Raw genomic sequence first — 20260 nt, 5'->3', positions numbered from 1 at the left:
TGTTTAAGGCCCAGTCCGTGGCATACTAGGTCCATTATTTTATTTGAAAAATGTACTCCATTATCACTCCACAGACTTCTTGGCAAGCCGTAGCGGGGGAAGTACTCTTTTAACAACATCTTGTCTGTGCTTAATGCAGTGTTATCTTTCAAAGGGAATGCCTCCACCCAATTACTAAAACTACATATAATAACCAAAACATATCTTTTGCCATTGGAAGGGGGCATTTCTATGTAATCCATCTGAAGGCATTCAAAGGGGTATTCTGGTAATCTGAAATGGCCAGGTGGTACTTGTATCCCTTTCCCCACATTATGCAGAGCACATGTCATACAATGCTTTGAAAGTTTTACAGCTGTCTTTCTTAGGCTTTTGTTTTCCCATATCTTTTCAATTGTATTTGTCATCCCATCAGCCCCCAGATGTGCGGGACCGTGAACCATCTGAAGCATGGGTAGGAGGAAACTATCGGGCAAGATCCATTTTGTCCCAAGTGTATTAATCCAAGCCCCAAGGTGTGTGTTAAAGTAATGTCCTTCTTTTACCCATTCCTTTCTTTCATCTTCGCTTGCTAATCCCTGAATGTCCTTTATCTCTTTGTAAGGATCAATTTCATCTTTTTTCTCTTCATCTGCACTTGACACTGCATAAGTTAAGGTGTACTCTTTTAAAGCAGTGTGTCTTGCCGTTTCATCTGCAAAGGCATTTCCCTGACCTACATCATCTGTGATTTTCTTGTGTGCACTACACTTCATAATAGCCAACTTTGTTGGCAATGCAATAGAATTTAATAGTCTGGTAATCAAGGTGCCATGCTGTATTTTGGCACCACCAGATGTAATGAACCCTCTCTCGGCCCATAGTCTCCCGAAGTTGTGAGCCACCCCCAGGCATACTGGCTATCGGTGTAGATGTTTACTACTAATTTCTCTGAAAGCTCACATGCTCTAGTTAGAGCAATTAGCTCGGCTGCCTGTGCAGACATTTGTTGTATTTTACATGTCTCAACCACCGTTGCGTTGGTTGTGATTGCATAGGCTGCAGAGGTAGTTCCATCTGGTCTCTTTAGGCAAGAGCCATCCACAAATAGTGTACCATCAACTGTGGGCATAGGTTCATCTACCAAATCCACTCGACCTTTCGTTTCATTTTCAGTAACAATCACACAATCATGTTGTACTTCATCCTGCTCCGAAGGGAGAGGCATCAGAGTAGCTGGATTTATCGTATTACATCGTTGTAAGGTCACGTTAGTGGCCATTAGTATCAGCTCATAATGAGTCAACCTAGCATTAGTTAAATGCTGAGTTTTGGTTTTGTTTAATAGTATGTCCACTGAATGAGGTACGTGAACCATAACTGGATGTCCAAGGACAATAGAATCTGCCTGTTTTACTGCAGCAGCCGCAGCGGCAATATTTTTGAGGCAGTTTGGTAGGCCTCTTGCTACCGGATCCAATGTTGAGGAAAAATAGGCACATGGTCTATTCTTCTCTCCATTTTTCTGGGTTAGTACAGCCATTGCGTACCCTTCCTTTTCATACACAAACAATGCAAAGTCTTTGGTGTAGTCTGGTGTGCCCAAAGCAGGTGCGTTGCATAAGGCAGTCTTTAAAGCCATGAAGCTATTGTGATGCTCTTTCTCCCAAGGGACGGGATCTTTCACATCTTTGTGGGTTAAGGACAGTAATGGTTTGGCCAGGTAAGAAAAAGTTGGTACCCATTGTCTACAAAACGAGACCATTCCCAGAAATGCGCGCACATCTCTTTGAGTTCTAGGTCTGGGAATGCTCTGCACCGCTTGTATTCTGTCAGATGATAATCTCCTCCCTCCTTTCGACAGGAGATGACCTAAATACGTCACCTCCTGTCGACAATACTGCAATTTAGCTGGCGAAACCTTATGTCCATGCAGAGCGAGGAATGTTAAAACAGCATGCGAAGCCTGCTTACAGATGTCCTCCGTTTCAGCTGTTATTAGCAAGTCATCCACATATTGTAATAATACTGTACCAGGTGGCATTACACAATTATCTAATTGTCTTTTTAATGCTTCGCTATAGATGCTCAGACTTTCTGTATAGCCCTGAGGAACTCTGCAAAATTGGTACGATCTTCCTTGGAAACTGAAACTGAATAAGTATTGACTATCTTGGTGTATTGGAATGCTAAAGAAGGCGTTTTTTAGATCTATTACAGTGAACCACTGGGCTGAAGGTGGTACAGATGAAAACATAGCAGTAATGTCAGGTACAACTGGGTATTGGGGTTCCACTATTTTATTAATGGCTCGTAAATCAACAACCATTCTATATTTGACCCTTCCTGTTCCATCATCACGTTTAACCACAGGTAAAATGTGGCTATTACATAGGCTACTTTTCACTTCCTTTATTATCTGTCGTTGCAGCAAGTCTGATATGACAATTTTTAGTCCCTCCTCAACCTTCTTTTGAAATCTTATATTGGGGAATACGAGGCAATCTAGCATTTTTTTTTACTTGAATATGTACTGGGTCAATATCCATTTTTCCTACATCATTTGGTCCATGTGCCCATAGTTTTGGATCTATGTCATGAAGTTCAGGTGGCATGTTATTTTTGTCTAAAACCATGTATTGTCTAGATAGGCTTTTTTGCTTAGGTATTTTCTTACAAGTGAGGTAGACACCATCTGCTGTACAATATATAGTTGCATGCATCATTTTCAAAGCCTTCAGACCTAGTAAATTAAGTGAACATTTTTCAGTTAGTACAAATGGCATACTCCCTGTTAAGGGACCTATTGTGAAGTCCAATGGTCGTGAAATGGGGCTTGTGACAACAGCATTAGAAAATCCCACAGGAGCATGGGGGAGCAAGCGGTGGGAAATGGATGTATTAGTGGCACCAGTATCTAAAAGAAATACGCTTTTTTCACCTTCAACTACCATTTTTACATATGGCCCTGAAGAATCCACTGGTATCTGCACTCGCTCCCTGTCCTCTCCTGGGCATCCCTATTGTGTCCAATCGTGAAATTCATCATCTTGTGCGTAATCCTGTGAAAAATACGCATTATTTCTTTTATCAAAATAATTAAATTTTTCTGCGTAGTTGTAATTTCTCTGTTGTCCCCTACCTCTCCCTCTGTCTGCATGGCGTGTTGTATTCCCTCTGTAAGTATTTGTATTATTTCTCATAGCCTGACCTTGGCCCTGTAACAAAGGGCACTCGTTCTTCCAATGTCCCTCCTGATAGCAATTGGCACATGTATTGTATCCTAACCCTGCTCTCTGCTGCGTTAGAGCTGAAACAGCTCGACCAGCCCCTCTACTACGTCCACCTCACCTCTGAAAATTCGTACGTTCTAGTGACCTTCCTCTGTCAGGAAAAGCTTGCTGCATTAATGCTTTTGTCTTTAACTCTTTTATTTGCTTATCCGTTTTCCCTTTCTCAGCATTTCTCTTATTCTCATAATAGCAGGCCATTGTCAATAGTTCAGCTGGATCTTTAGCAGTCCATGTACTTTCGTATGTTTTTATACTATCTGATAAATCAGGCAACATATTATTCACAAATTGATTTGCAAAAATGCGCTTTCCTTGTACAGTTTGAATATCTTGTCCACTATATCCTTTGAAAACCCCCTCCATTCTACTAAAAAATCAGTCACTTCTTCTCCCTCCTTCTGTCGACATGCAGTCAATTTATCCCAATCCACCTTTTCTCTGGGCAATATTTCCTGCATTCGTGTTATAATAAGCCCTGGTGAATTCTTTAATGCTTGTGGCACAACCCCTCCTGGTTGTCTAGCAGCGTCCCGATTTACTATATTTTGCCAGTTAATGGCTGCACAATCTACATCTCTTACTTGACGCCATATATCTTGAGGTACCAAAAAATCAAACAAAAAATCAATGTCCTTTAATATCATAGGTGTTAAATTAATAGCGGATTCTAGTTGTTCGTAAAATAATCTTGGATTCTTCCTGGGATCAGGCAACTCTTTTTTCATAGCCAGCAAATCAGCTCTACTCCAAGGAGTATGAACATATTGGGGAATAGGTGGATGGGGTACACCCCTAGGATCTGGAATTGGATGTATCTCTCTCATAGGGAAGGCTGAGGTATTATCATTCATTTCTGGGCCATAATGCTGGTGGAGGTGTTTATTGGTGGCCTCACACGCAATATCATCTAGCTCCTTTTGATAAAGGTAACAATTATTAAATGCAGTGTCACATTGTGTGAGCGTTAATGTGGAATGGTCGCTATCTTTCCATAATTTATTCAACCTGTCCGTCATATCGAAACTGATGTTACCGACCTCTGATAAAATATTACAGTGATCAAACAGTCGTTCCACCATAGTATTAATGACAACATTTTTAACTCTTATTTCTTGCATTCCTTCAAACGTTTCCTTGGCTTCTCTTCTAGTTATATCTCCTAGGTCCATCCATTTTCTTGTCATTTTTTTAATGGTATATTTTCCTGAGTGACCTAGTCTGGTTTATCTGACATATTTATTTGGTGACGAACTATCCCTAGTTAGTGAGCAATAGTAAGGGGAATCCGTCCAGTGGTGTGTTCTTGGTGGATTTATTGCGGGGGAATTATATTGCGTGGTGCATTGTGTCATTGTGCTTAAAGATACTGGTAGGGGAGCGGAAGGTGTTGTTATGGTATAGCCTAGAGGTCCTAGAGTACCCTGTCTATTAGTGACCGGAGTGTTTATCTGTTGAATTTGTGTACCAGGAGTGGTTACCTGTTGAGTCGGTACAACAGGAGTCACTTATTGGGGAACCTGTACAACAGGAGGGATCACCTGCTGAGCTTGCTGAGCATTAACATTTGCTTGTTGACCCGCAGGTCCTGGACCTGGGGGTGCAGATATTTGAACAATATTATACGGAGGTGGTTTATCTAACAACTCCTCCAATACCTCATCGGCTGGCGGGCACTTTCTTTTCTCTACCGCAACAAAACATTTTTCTGTTTTCATCCTAAATTCTCTGTCGTGCTGTTCAATATTTTCATTTATCTGCATATTATTATATTCTGCTACCTTGGCCATAGGTGTTTTATTTTGTTCTCTTTCCCTATCTTTTTTTTGCTTCATATTCCGTGTTCTGGTGGATTTTTCCCATGTTTGAAATACCTCGAACATAGCAGGTCGAACTTTTCGTTCCATCATACATTGCTGTAGATACTGTAATTTAGCTAATTCGAAGGTACCATCAATAGGAAACTGTCATTCCTTATCCTTTTTTGTGTACTCATGCCATATTTTATTGTATAAGTTCACATTTACTCCTTTCTTTATCATTAATGTCCAACCAGGACTATCTTCAACAGGAGTGGGGACACTTTCGTCCAACCTATAACCTGAACGTATACAACAAAATGTTTTAGAAATGCATTTCTTCATTGTTCCTATTATTTCTAGTTATAACTATTCCTTTACCACAGTCTTTAACAGACTTAATTGACCAAAACCTGTAACAATAATATGCAACAGAACAATCTCACCAATCTGTGGTGTTCCTTGTGGTCCTTGGATCGTCTGACTGTTGGTCTTCGGACAACACGTCTGTTTCAGAAGGGATCAGCTCGTGGACCTCTGCCGGGGAATCCTGTGTCGAGAGGCCTGTCGGGACTTCAGATGGCAGCTGCTGCGGAGAAACGCTGTCTCCTTCGTGCAGGGGCCCCCACGATCATTCGGTCCTCAGTCGCACCTTCCAACCACGGACTTAACTAGCCGTTGGATGTCCCACGGAGAGGTCCCACCAGAGTCGCCAATTTGTGAAAGTGGATCTTTTCTTTCTTCACCCAGGTACGCTTACAACAAGGAAGACCAGCAGTCGGAGGTAACTAAAATATAAAAAGATTTATTGCGCTCAAGCGGGTACACCACCTCATAGCTCTAATGTGGCTATGAGAGAAGTGGACAACTTACACAGTCACAGGTGGCCTTATATATATGGTTGTGCTGGAACAAGAGTGGGTGGGAGTAGGTATGAAGGATTAGCAACTGCCAAAGATGATTAATGATCTCAGGACAGTATCATGAACTGGTCAGGGCCAGTTCCTCTGTAGATGTGTATACGTGGCATACAGAGCACAAATATAAGATTACTCACTAAATTCCATCAATCATCAGTATTTCTATGGAAAACACAATAAAGCAGAACTGAGAATAACTTGTGACAAATTATAAACATAGATATGCCTGTGGTTACAGAGTCCGGCGCTCACATCATTAATCATCTGGATATGGAACAAAAGGTCACATTTCTTGTGTCAACAATATTCTGTTACCATGAGCAGTCTTTTGTTAGGAAAGTTAAACAACTGAGTCATTGACCTTGTGTCAGCGTGCCCTGCTCTAGTTGCACGCTATCAGGAAAAGAACAAACATATGCTCTGGGGTCATTTAATATATCAGCATTTCTTTGTGCGGATGGAGCAGATTTTATATGTGCTGAGGTGGCAAACTAGAAAAGGGCTAACACAAAAATGGCGACTGGGAAACACAAAATGGAGGAGCTTTCGTCCATTCATAAACCGTATTTCCACAAAAGGCTCCGTGAACTCTTCCGATCTTGTGCTGATTGGCTGCCAACACCTCAACAAGGAAGTGTTGCCAGCCATCTTGGTACTCGGCTTTAGCCGAGTCCCAGAAAAAAAACATTAAAAAAAAGAAAAGGGGCCAGGGTAGGCCTTAGACCTGGTGCTGGGGTCCCAGAGGGACCCAACCAGAGCTAAAAAGCATTGAAATTATTATTTTTTTACCAGGAATCGCAGCAGATCCGGAGAAAATAAATAAATAAATAAAAAAGCAGAGGCTGAGGCCCTGGGTGGGCCAAGTCCGCTTCCCCTGCAGTCCCGGTGACCACCACCTTCCCAGGGCTTTTAACAAAGGAAACACAGGGGAGCAGCCCAGCACCCATCCTGCAGCCCCCGGGACCACCATCACCCAAGGACTTAATTCAAATTCAATGCGGTGGGGTCATGTACCCCCCTGCAGCCGAAGGTACCGCCCCCTGCCCAGGGCTTAAATCAAATGCAATGCAATGACCAACCTGCTGTCCTGGGGACCAGCATCTCCCTCTGTGTGCCAATGATGGCACTGGGGGCCGCTACCTCCCCCCCCCCCACCAGGGGCGGCTCCTGCTATGTCCCGGGTTACCCACATAGATTTCAGATGTCATCAGTGATGTAATATGTGAGGTTGCAAGCTTCCCAGTTTTTAAACAATAGTATTTTTCAGTAACATTCCTAGATTTTTTGCACGTAAGTGAAAACTTTACTACCTTCCTAACATATAACTGCAATTTCATTTTTGTTTTTTTAGTAAATGACATTTTTAGGTAAGCTATGGCCTCAGAACTACAACATCTAATTACCCTTTGTTATATTTAGTGAAAAAATATATATTTTGTATTTTTTCAGTAAAAAAAAACAAAGGTTAAAGTTATGTTCTAGTTAAGTTAGGTTGTAACTCCTCAGCTTACGTTAAAAAAAAACAGAAATTCACTTGAAAAAGATAAAAGTGATGCTATAGTTAAGTGTTGGAAGCAGACACTAGCTAACATTAAAAACTCAAAAAAACACTGAAAAACACCAGTTACAGTTTAGTAAAAAAAACTATAACTTGTATCTCTATCAGGCACTGCGTATGACCTGACATACTACATCACATGCAACATGTTAACCTTTTTTTTTTAAACAAAGGACCAGAATGTGGGTTGGATGTCTGTGCATGTATAAGTGCAGGGCCTGGCTGAAGGCCAGCACATAACAGAGACTCAGGTTATAGGTATTGTTACTAAATATAACTGGCGTATTTAGGTATTTTTCATTTAAAACAATATATGTATTTTCACTCAAAATACCAAAGGTTAAATTTACCTTATAGTTAGGTCTTGTATCATCATATTACTAAAGTTTGAAAAACAAACAAAAACACTGAAATTCATCAGTTATTATTTAGTGAACTAACTATAACTTGCACCTTGCCTTGCTCTGCTTATGACCTCACATATTACATCACTTATGAAATGATTAATGTCATCATTAATGACGTCATTGAGGGCCTAATGCAATCATTGTGACACCTTCTTATAGGTTTTGTGGCCTTGAAGTAATTCAACACACTACAGAGGTGGAAACACTTCTATTCATGTTATTGGGATTACCCACTTAAACACTTCACATGACAGCCCGTTTAAGTCAAGCGGTGGCATACGTTTGTCACAGAAAGGACACTTTCTTCCAAACCCTATTGACTACACTCCATAGTTTAGTAAGATGCACCACACACGTTCCTGTGATGGGCATTGTGGTATACTACCTTAGAGCCATGCTTACACACCAGTGAGAAATAAACCATCTCCAAGTGGGGTACTTCTACATCCTACATTATTCAACAATCTCCAATGCCTCAAAACCTTCAGTGAAGATCTGGAAATAAACATCCACACTTTATAAACCTCTGCTCTATACAGAATTTGTGCAGAGCACTAGCTTGCAAATATATAACATGGGCACGTACTCAGATATCTGCTGGTGGATAAAGTATTGTGAACAGAAGGTTTAGCCTTTCTCACACATTTTTCGAAATAGGCTAAACTGTAACTCGTGGATTGGATTTTTTTTTTAAAGTTAGGTTACAAATTACAAGACCTATCTTGGATCTATTACGTCACTTTTACTTTTGTTTTTTTTTCAGTGAATTGAAGAGTTTTTAAAAAAAAGTAAAGTAATGTCTTGTCTTATTACCCTACCAAACTTTAACTTTCGTTTTTTTTAAGTGAATTTCTGTTTTTTTTTTCATATTCACCCAACTCCATCAGTGAGAATAGCCTTTGGCCAAGCCTAGCAAGGGATTGACCGCAGGACTTGTGTCCTGGCCCTGCGCCCACACCTAGCCAAGTGACCAATCCCCAGCCGCTAACAACTTTGGGCACTTCAAGGTCCCATGGATCAGTGCAAGCTTCACCTTTTAACACTTGCACAGTCCTGCAGTACCCCTCTGTACACCCACCGGACCACACAGGAGGGCCATGGTGAGTCCCGCAGCACCTCACTGGTAGGCATCGTCGTTCGGCTCCAAGTGGCATTGTGGGCGGCATCCGCCCCAGCACGCTGACATCATTCCTTTCTTTCCGTGCCAGTCAGCACAGATCCGGGAAGAGCTGCCCCTTCATCATTTTTTAACTACACTTTTTTCGACCTTTGTACTTTTCCCTCCTCCTTTTTGTGGCAGGATGTCATCTAGGAAGGCCTGCAGCGCCTGTTACCAATCGATGTCAGTTGCAGGCCCACACCTTGTATGCTTCTGGTGGATCGAGCAGTCGTTGAGTCTGAGATCGTTGTCGCACTTGGGTAAGTCACATCACCACAGAAGAAGAAGAAGTCGAAGAGATCTTCAACTTCTCCATGTTCATTGGCCAACAAGATGAGGGAGCGTCCACATTCGAGGTCTAGCTGTACAGTACAGCCTGTGTCTGGGCCATCTCCGTGCCTTTCTGAGTTTCCAGGAGCTGGAGCGACCCTGCCCAATTAAAAGCGTTTCATGAGGCTATGCGCCTCATATTTGGGCAGCCCATCCCGTCTGGTGTGCCTTCAGGCCCTGAGGGATTGGCAGGGGACCCTTCTGATTCCGCACCTGCAGCTGCAGCCCCATCACCAGTCGGGCCCCTAGGATTGGGTCCTGATGTTTATGGTCCCGGCTCCGTCCCCATTCTAATCCCCGACTCTAACAGGGAGCTGGAGGGGCATCGCCGATGCCGACTCCAGCACCGACTGGAGCCATGTATTCCAGGCAGGAGCCTGAGCTCTATTCTTATGGTCTAGGACTCTGGGAGGAATGAGAGGGGTTGCTGGACCCTGACAAATACCAGCCTTTTGACACCTTGGACTGGTGTAACGATCTGAATGAAGCCAGTGGACTGCACACTTCTCCAGATACTGGCATGCTTTCTCCCCCTACCGTGGCTCTGGAGGTGGAAGTGTCCTCGTCCTTCACAATAGTACTGAGGAGGCGAGCTGAGATCCTGGACCTCATTTTGCCCTCAGTGGCAGCCAAGATGAATGTCGCGACAAAAGTGCTTCAACCAGGAGTGTCCCCATCAGAACGACTTCTCCATTTTAATGAGGCATTTACTGATGTTCTACCTGGGACTTGATCCAAGCCCAACACAGGCTCTCCTGTGAACAGGACAATTGCCAGCTGCCACCGCCCCACTCCAGGGTACCCAAACTTCCTCACACAACATCCCACCCCGGACAGCTTGGTGGTCCAAGCCTCTACCTCCCATGTAAATTTTGGCACAGTCCTAATCGCACCTCTGGATCTGGAATCCAAGAACCTGGAAACCTTAGGGAAGAAGTTGTTTTCTTCCACCACCCTGGCACTGAGGTGAGTGAATGCTGCATGCCTTTTGGGCCGCTATTCCAACACTCTGTGGAATATGGTTGCACAGGTGCTTCCAATGGTCCAGGAGGAGGCACGAGACGTGCTCTCCCAGGCTGTTGCCGATGGGAGGGATGCAGCTAAGTTCTCAATTCGATGTGGGCTTGACATGAACAACTTACTGGGCAGTGCGGTTTCCTCAGTGGGGGCCTTACAGTACCATGCGTGGTTGAAGATGACTGGCTTTTCTGTGGATGTGCTGGTATCGCTCATGGACATTTCCTTTGATGGCTCCCATCTCATCGAAGACAAGGTGGATTCAGCGCTGGAACACTTTAAAGATAGCAGGGCTACGGACAGATCCTTAGACCTTTCCATGGCCCCTCGCCACCCCCAACTGGCCTTTCGGTCCTTTCGTAACCACAGAAGGGGCCTCCAGCTGCATTTATACGGACCCAACCTCTGCACCGCGCATGCTTCCCAGCCTGTGCGTGGCCAAGGATGTGGAACCCACAGACCTCATAGGTCGGGCAGCTAGTGCACAGGTCAGTCAAACCCTCCTAATTTGCCTTCAAACCATCATGGGCATCCAGTGGGTGTCAGGATTCAACTTCATCTGCCCCACTGGTGGTTCATAACATCAGACTGGTGGGTTTTGCATATTGTCCAAATGGGCTACTCCCTCCCCTTCATGACTACCACTTCCCCATGACACTAACTTGTGACAGGCTGATGGAGGAATATCTGTCACTTCTCCACCAGGAAGTGTCGGCTCTCTTGGACAAGACAGCCATAGAGAGGGTGCTGAAGCCAGAAGTAGGTCCTAGTTGCTACTCCCATTTATGTCTGGTGCCCATTAAGAACGGAGGCTTTCATACTATACTAGACCTGTGCTCTTTCTATTTCTTCCTCAAGAAGGAGAAGTTCAAAATGCTCACACTAGCTCAGGTCTTGTCTGCCCTTGATCAGGGAGACTGGATGGTCGTATTAGACTTGCAGGATGCATACTTTCATATTCCTGTCCTGCCTGCCCACGGGCATTACTCGAAGTTCACGATGGGCCACGAGCACTTTTAATTTGCTGTGCTTCCCTTTAGCCTTACCAGCACCCCTCGAGTGTTCACTAAAGTGATGCTGGTGGTTGCAGCTCATCTGAGGAGATCGGGGTGTCAGCCTTTCCCTATCTCGAAGACTGGCTGTTGAATGCAGGTTCACTCCAGGCTGTGGTCTCCCACCTCCAGACTACAGTGGACCTCTTGAATTCACTTAGGTTCACTATAAACATGCCAAAGTCACACCTGAGTCCCTCTCACATACTCCCTTTCATCTGAGCTTTTCTGGACACGGTGCAGTTTCAGGCTTATCCTCTCGAACGGCAAGTCCAGGATATTCAAGCTATGATACTAATGTTTCAGCCTCTATCCTATTTCAGATAAACTGATTCTGAGGCTGCTGGGACTCATGGCCTCCGGTATCCTGATGGTGACACATGTCCACTGGCATATGCAGGCTCTGTAGTGGGACCTGAAGTTCCAGTGGGAGCAGCATCAGGAGAATCCCTCCAGATCTCAGAGAGAACTGCAAAATATCTGCAGTGATGATTAACGAACCACGAGTGAGTCAGCGGCAGACCCCTCTCCCTTCCCCAACTAGATCTGGCAGTAGTGACAGATGCATTACTCCTGGGATTTGGCAGCCAGCTGGGAGAGGTGGAGATTAAAAGACTCTGGTCTCTGATTGAATCCGTGCTCCATATCAACCTGTTGGAGCTTGCAGCAATCTGATTGGCATTGAAAGGCCTTTCTACTCTTCATCAAGAGAAGGCTAGTACAGGTGTTCACGGACAGCACCACCACCATGTGGTACTGCAACAAACAGGGCTACGTGGGGCTGTGGACTCTTTGTCAAGAGGCCCTTCATCTATGGACCTGGATGGATTGTCAGGGCATATCCCTGGTGGTTCAACACCTAGCGGGCTCTTGAATGCCAGAGCAGACAAACTTAGTTGAAGATGCTTAGTGGATCACAAATGGCGTCACCATCCGAAGGTGCTGGAAGGTCTCTTTCAGCAGTAGGAAGAGCCTTTGTTAGATCTGAAGGCAGCTCTCCCTCTGAGAAGCTTTTTGTCTCGAGTGGAGTTCAGGGTACGCTGTTCCACCCATACCACTCCCGCCTAGAGTTCTCAAGATAATCAGGAATGAATGGGCTCAAGACAGTCTTATGACTCCGGACTCGGCAAGGAGAGTTTGGTATTTCGAGCTGTTGAGCATGGCCATCGATCCTCTAATCAGACGGCCCCTTTGGAAGGATCTTGTGTTGCAGCAGCACAGGAAGATTCTCCACCCGAACCTGTCCACTCTGTTCCTTCTTGCGTGGAGATTGAGCGGTGACAGCTAACAGATTTCGACCTTCCTCCTGAGGTCTGTGACATTATCTTTGCAGCCAGGCGTCCCTCCACCAAGATGTTATACACTTGCCATTGGGAAAAATTTGTGGCATAGTGTACAGACATATAAATCAATCCCCTTTCTGCTCCCCTTTCTTAGGTTTTCCTTTTCATTCTTCCCCTTGCCTTGCAGGGATCTATTCTGGGCACTCTCAAGGGCTATCTCAGCTTTTTTGTGGTTGCCTGATAAGCCATCCCTCTTCAAATCCCCTATTGTAAATAGGTTCTTGAAAGGTTTGCAACATTTGTTTCCTTCTTCCCCTTTCATTATTCATCCAGTGGGACCCCAGTCTTTTCCTCACTTTTCTTATATGTGCTCCCTTTGAGTCTTTGCACAATTGTACACTCGGGCTCCTTACTATCAATACTGCATTTCTCATGGCTAAAACATCTGTCTGGAGGGTCAGTGAGCTTCACGTTGTGTCATCCAAGCCTCCCTACTGAAACATCTACTCAGATAAACTGGTGCATCATACAAGGGCCTCCTTTCTTCCAAAAGTGATCCCTCCCTTTCATGTAGGCCAATCAATCACCTTCCTACTTTTTATGCTCTGCCTCATCCCTCCAAGGAATAGGAGCAACTCCTTCGTCTCGACCAAAAAGGAGCATTGTTGTTCTACCCTGATTGCACACAAGAGTTCCGGGGGGGACGACCAACTGTTTGTGGGGTATGTCAGAGTGAAGAAACAAAGGACTCTGCAGAAGTCGACCATCTCCAGAAGGATCGTCCTCTGTATCAAGATCTGCTATGCATTGGCTAAATAGCAACCCTCTGAGGGCTTGCACGCTCATTCCATCAGACCACAGGCTGCAACCACTGCATTAGCACGTGGAGTTCCAGTCCTAGACATCTTCCAGGCAGCAACGTGGGCCTCATTGCACACAGCACTACTGCCTAGACAATGAGATCCGTCTAGATGGACGTTTTGCCTGTTTGGTCCTGCAGGACTTCCTCATCTCAAATTAGTCCACAGACCCACCTCTGAGGATGGTATTGCTAGGGTATCTATTCTAAGGTAAGGAATCTGCGGCTAGAAGCCTTTATTAGATGAACAAGCTACTTACTTATGGTAACATCTTATCTGGTAGAGATTCTATCTAGCCACAGATTCCTAACCAACCCACCCATCCTTCCCACTCTGCACACAGATTTCTAGGGACAGGGCTTTACTCTTTCGGGGTACTAGTTTTCCACACCTGTGGTCAGTGTTCTTCGTGGCCCCACTTCTGGCATGGAATGTCATGAAAAGAAACTGATGTCAGCAAGCTGGAGAGGCGCTCATATAGGCACCACGCACGTAACTTCTGGTGCAGAAGATTCCGACAACGCAATATGGAGCCAAACAATGCCACCTACCGCATGTAGGGGTAAGGCTCACTAAAAATCTCCAGATCCAGTCTGACACCTGGGGATAATTCTAAGGTAAGGAATCTGCGGATAGATAGAGTCTCTACCAGACAAGGCATTACCAAAGGTAAGTAAGTAACTTGCTTGTCTGTCCTCGATCATGCAGCACCAAATCCAACAAGAGGGGAAGGGACCGACCAATCTCAGGGGGCCTGGTCAAGGAAGCTATCACTATATTTCACTATAGTTAGAAGCTTACTTTCCCTAAAACGTTTGAAATTATATACACCAAATCATAAAAAGCAGGATTTCTGAGTAAAGATTTATTTTCTGTCCAATTTAATGTAATTTTGTTCAGTCGTTTTTTTTCTGTATCTCTTCCCAAAATTCCTGTGGGAAATATACTTTATGATCCCCGCACCCTTTTCTCAAACCACATCAGATGGATCCAGGGATGTGGAATTCCTATCGCCCGACGCCCGGGACATCTTGTTTGGGGTCAAGGGCAACAAGTTTTTATGTTTACTTTGTCCTTGGGACAAGTAGGCCCAACCCTCTGCAGCACAAAACTTTTAGCTACCTGTTTACAGAGAGTGGAACTCTCTGCAGTTGAGGTAATGTGTTTCCAAAAGGTAATGCTGTTCGAACTTGTATTTATGGTTCATTATTTGAAAACCTTCATTATTAGGGTGAGTGCTGTAAATAAATGTTTTAAGGTCACACTTCACTACTGGTTGGTTCCAGTACAAAAAAAAAAAAAACAAGTGTATACACATGTTTGAAAAGTTTAGGCTATGAGGCTAAGTATAATGCTCCCAGAATGCTCTCTGATTAGATGCAAATGAAGTGTCATTTAGTAAAATGTTTTGATGCATGCTAGTACCTTCTGGATCAAATGATGTTGAAGCACTTGCAGAGTTGTCTAGCTCCACATCACGAGCCAGCTCTGCCTGTGCAAGCCTTTGCTCAGGTGTCTCTACATGCCTGTTGTACTCAAGCTATATTGTTTCTTTCTGCTTTTCTGGCTAAACTATTCCCTGCAAACTTTACAATGATATACTCTACACAAACCTTCTTGGCAACTAGCCTCATTTAAAAAAATTGTCACACCAAGGATTCATTGGGTGGTTGAGCTGGTGCAGAAGCCCATGGCTGTTCATCTGAATCAGATGATGGAATTTTTCTCCTTAAAGCCAAACATGAATGGAGAGCAAGCCAAATATGTCTACTCTCACCAAAGTCCAATAGTGAAATAAACCAAAAAGGATTTAATCTACTTCTTCTAAATAAAGATATCCTTATGAACCAATCAGGATTCTTTCTTAGGATATGCTTCCTCTGCAGGACCTCTCGCCAGAGTGTCTCACTGGCGTCTCGCAGGACCGTAAGAAAATACTTCCTTTATATCTTAAACAACGTAAGTAATGTTCTATTTTGTTCACAATTATAGTAAAACACTGTCATTAACTTTATTCTAAATGTATAATGGTCTAAGTGGCTCGCGAGAACCAAATAGAAAGTACATTTCCCTTAGACCCCACACAGGGGATTGTGCATCTGGCTCTCACAAGCGTCTTGTGAGAACCATCACTTTTAAAAAACAAATTATATCCAGTCATGTTTTATGACCTAGTCTGCAGAGATCTGATTGGCTTTAACCATGAAGTGTTGGCAGCCATTTTACGATTCGGCTTCAGTCCAGTCCCAAAAACAAAATGCAACAAAAAAAAAGAAAAGGGGACAGCGCACGAATACCCTAACCCCCCCTAGTCTTGTTCCTGGGGTCCCCATTCGACCACCTCCAGGGCAAAAAAGCATTTTTTAATTCACAACATGTCACTGTGAATTAAATAAAAAAAACAAGCACAGTCTCCCATTCATGTTACAACTATAACCCCTGGCTGGGCCAGGCCCCAGGGGCATGTTGATTATATTTAGAAAAATGAAGGGGGGGTGCACTGGGCACACCTCCAAGGGCTTAAAAATGCCCCAGGGACCACAACCTCTCTGGGGATAAAACCATGATTAAGAGGTGGCCGCGCGGACCGCCAAGATCTGGGGACCACCACCTCCACAGGACTATAAACAAAAATTGTATGGGTGGCCGTAGCAGACTCCTCTGGGCCCCAGGAACTCCATCTTCCTGGGGCTAAAATAAACATTAAATAGGGGGCCCCGGGGACTACCACCTCCCCAGGGCCATTTACTTTTTAAAAAATAATTGAGGGGCTACATGGCCCCTCCCAAGTCATTTATAGCCCGGGGACCAGCCCCTCCCCAATGCAGGCCTATGCAGATTAAAGGAGGGGGCCACAAGACACCCCTCCTGGAGCCATTGTAGCCCTAGGGACTGCACTTCCCAGGGCCGGCTCCTGCTATCTCCCGAGGTGCCCACTCTCAGGAGATAGCTGTTTGCTTTTGCTTGGCAGGAGCTGTGACAGCTTCTGCCAAGCAAAAGCAAATAATCTGCTTCCAACAAGCAGGAGTTGTCAAAATGCTACAGTTTCCTGGAAGCTTAGTTTTCATCTCTTTCCCTGCTCGCAGACATGGGTCGTTATAGGGGGTTGGCTGCAGACCCTGTAGTCATCCCCAGCCGTTCACAGCCGAAGGCTATGTGTGGCGCAGGGTTGGGTAGTTATAGGGGGTTGGGCGCAGGGCATGGCCTGTTGCGGCCAGCCCCCCACTGCGCACGGCCTACAGCCGTGCACAGCGGTTGTTGGATTAACATAAGTAAAGTAACATAAAGTAAATAAAATGACTTTACATTAGAAACACATAGAAATTCACTGAAAAAACAAAAGTTACAGGGACGTTATAGTTAGGTTCACATTTTACTCACACAAAACCACAGAAATTCAGCTGTTACAGTTATTTCAAGTAACTAAAAGTCATGCTCTAAAGTAACTATCACTTGTGCCCTCACCATGCACTGCTAATCACCTCAGATATTACAGCACTCATGACATCTTTTATAACATCACTGATAATATCACTGTAACATTTGCAGCAACATTATTGATGAGAAAACTGTGCATTGTGGGGGTGCGAGTTATATATATATATATATATATATATATATATATATATATATATAATGCAATTACATAGATTTTTTAAAATATTTTTGTTATTTTGTGGGGAGGGGCACCGTGGATATATCAGCACAAGTTGCAACCATTTTTCTTTTTCATAGTATATTAGCTCACTGGTGGGCAATTAAAGAGTTATCATGTGGCTATAAAACATAATGCAATAAACATTCAAACAGTAAAACCATTGATTAACTTAACCCATGTTTCAAAAGAGTTGAACTGATTTGCACTTTGATACTCAGGTGCAGAGTAATGGATCATTACCACAAAACGTGTTTGACCAGGTTGAACAGTAGGTAATTTTTTAAACCAGCATTACAGAATAGTTTTTGTTTTGATTCTTGAATTTTCTTGAACATGAATAGCAACAAAATAAATAACTGTATTACTGGAATGCCTATAATTGTAGTGGCAAGCGATTGAGATATTACTTTTAAACCCACAAATGAGTACCAGTCAATCACATACGAGGATAATGCCTCGGGTATCCCACATCCTATCAGAAAAATATATAGATATTCGTTCTAGTGCAGTCCAACAGATAGCTTTATTAACTATCAAATGGTTTATGCAAATGCAATGGAAGAACTACATCTGATAGTACTAGATATACATTAAATAATGGCAAATGTGAAAGTAGAATTTAGTACGTTATGGGCATTGTGTCCAGATGGAATCTAGTGAGGGATATGATGGTTAAAGTGTGATCCGAAGGTGATCACAACTTCCTTGTCTTATACTTTAATCATAATGCTTTTGTGTCATTGGCTCCCTTTGAAAAGAGTTGTGACATTTTGAAAAGGTTGCTAATATGTGTTGTAGGCTAGAATGGAATTCTGTTGAAGATGAGGATTTTTTGCCAGTGATCACAGATTTTAACACGGACTGGTGGAACAAATGGGCCCCGCTGAGATGAATCCCTGCAACTGCATTATAATGCACAAAGCAGTCTTTCAGGAAATACCCTGGGCCCCAACTAAACCTATAACTAGTAGCAAGGGAGTGAGAGCAAGAGGTTATTTGTGTACAACAATGACTGTAGGTTTGTAAAGAGTTATCTTTTGAAGGCAACACAAAGCTGGAACCCTAAAGGTCATTGAGTCATTCGGAAGCCTATACAAAAGACTCCTAGAGGGAGCAAAGTGGGAGAATAAGGACATGTCCAATTGTCTGGTTTAATCGGTGCTGTTACAGCCAATGACTAAAGGCTTTTATGGAACATTGTGACACACAAAAGTAAGGTTGGATCCGTTAAACATGATGTACGTGTAACACAAGATCGATAGTTCCAACATTCCTGTGTTCAGTATTATGGTGAAGGTGACCTTAGTAATGAGGGTACAATTTGTGAGATACCTAGTCCTGGAAACATGCCTCTGCAGCCCTTCGCCTTTTGGGATATGATGTTGGTAATTAACAAAAAAAAGTGGAGAAGGCCCTCGTCCTGATAAGTGTCTAGTGGAACTATACAAGCAAGAAACAGTGTTTTGGGGGATTACATTTTTGTGTTAGTAACATAATCTTAAAAGGGGCTGTGATGCCATAATCATGATCCGGTGCAGAAATAGTGACATCATATGAAAAAGGATACAGAAAAACCCAGAAAATGACCATCCTATAAGCCCCCTTGGCAGCATTCTAGAAATATTTTAGGGGTCATCATGGCTAGCCTAGAATCTTGAGTTAAGGGGGAAAAATCTTGTTCTCAGAGTGAAGCGGGTTTTGGGAAAAAAGATTTGTACAGTGGACCAGGCATTTATTTTAAATTGTTTTTAGAACAATATACCATATTTAGGGCGACATCCGTAAATGTAGGTAATATTTTCTTTTGACAATATAACCATATTCCGCCTCTGGAATTTTTCAAGGAAGACTTACCACCATTCTATTATTTATGGATATGGTCCTGTCTTGTGTTGCAGCCGTAGCTAAAATTAGACCCCTTATATATTGGGTAAGAGTTTTGGAGACCTCAAATTTGATACACTATAGAGATTGCCTTTGTGAAGCATTGGGTCATTTGGGGGTCGATGCCATGCGTGATTTAAGCATGTTTAAGACTGAACTGAGGACATAGGTGTGGTGGGTGGTAGGCGGTACGGAGGACTCTGAGCCGTATTTTAGTAAGAGTGTTTATTTTATGAGGTTGAAAATAAGAAGTAACGGAAATAAATGGGGTAACGAAAGCTTGATAGCTGTACTCCAGCGTATTTCTTCTTTAACGTCTCTTTTCTTTGTCTTTGATAGGTTCCTGGTTGACGGCGCTGGTTCGCGTGAACTCCCAGATGGAACCGAAAAAAGGAAAAAGGAATGAAAACAAAGGTAAGTGGGTTGCGGGGATAATTGCGTGGGTCTAGAATTCAGACATACAGGGGAAAGAGATATAAAATCTGAGATAGAGAAAGAGAGGATATATAGAGATAGACCCGGCTGTGAGAGGGTGGGAGGATTTAGACGCACGTGTGGTAAAATAACTCTCTCTGTGCTTTCCCCAAGTGCTCTACTAGTTCCCAGACACAGTTTCTCTCCCTCTCTCTGGTGTCCCCTTTCTTAAATGCCCTCCTCGGTCCCCTCCCCTCGTCTCGGCCTGCTCTCCCCTGTGCCCTCGTATTTAAAAAGGCTTGTGGTGTCCTTGGAACAAGGACCGTACCTTGTGAAGCCACGACCCTCCAGGGCTGTGGCGGAAAATGCTCCTCTCTGGGACTCTGGTCTTCTTTGCTGACTCCCTGCCGGTTCCTGGAATCTCGTCTGGTTCGTCTTCCTCTTCTTCCGTCGGTGTACGCGGCGTCTTGCAGTCTTTCTCCGTAGGTGTAGTTCTCAGGGAAAACTCCTCCTCTCCGTACATGGAGTCCATCATTTCTTTTAACGCCGGGACCCGGAAATCCGGGTTCCAGGAGTCAGTCGGCGTTCCCATGTCTCCATGGGAACGCGAGATTCCTCCGGCCGAGGCGCGTGAAAGGCGCCAATCGGAG

General features: G+C 43.8%; 1 pseudogene; it reads left to right on the top strand.

Moving 5' to 3' along the window:
* LOC138267145 (sodium-coupled neutral amino acid transporter 7-like) overlaps positions 1 to 19795 on the top strand; it is a 79192-nt pseudogene extending 59397 nt beyond the window's left edge.
* Positions 19796 to 20260: the final 465 nt, after the last annotated feature.

The sequence above is a fragment of the Pleurodeles waltl genome, chromosome 12, assembly GCF_031143425.1.
Source record: "Pleurodeles waltl isolate 20211129_DDA chromosome 12, aPleWal1.hap1.20221129, whole genome shotgun sequence".
Lineage (NCBI taxonomy): Eukaryota > Metazoa > Chordata > Amphibia > Caudata > Salamandridae > Pleurodeles > Pleurodeles waltl.
This window is presented reverse-complemented; position numbering and strand designations above follow the sequence as displayed.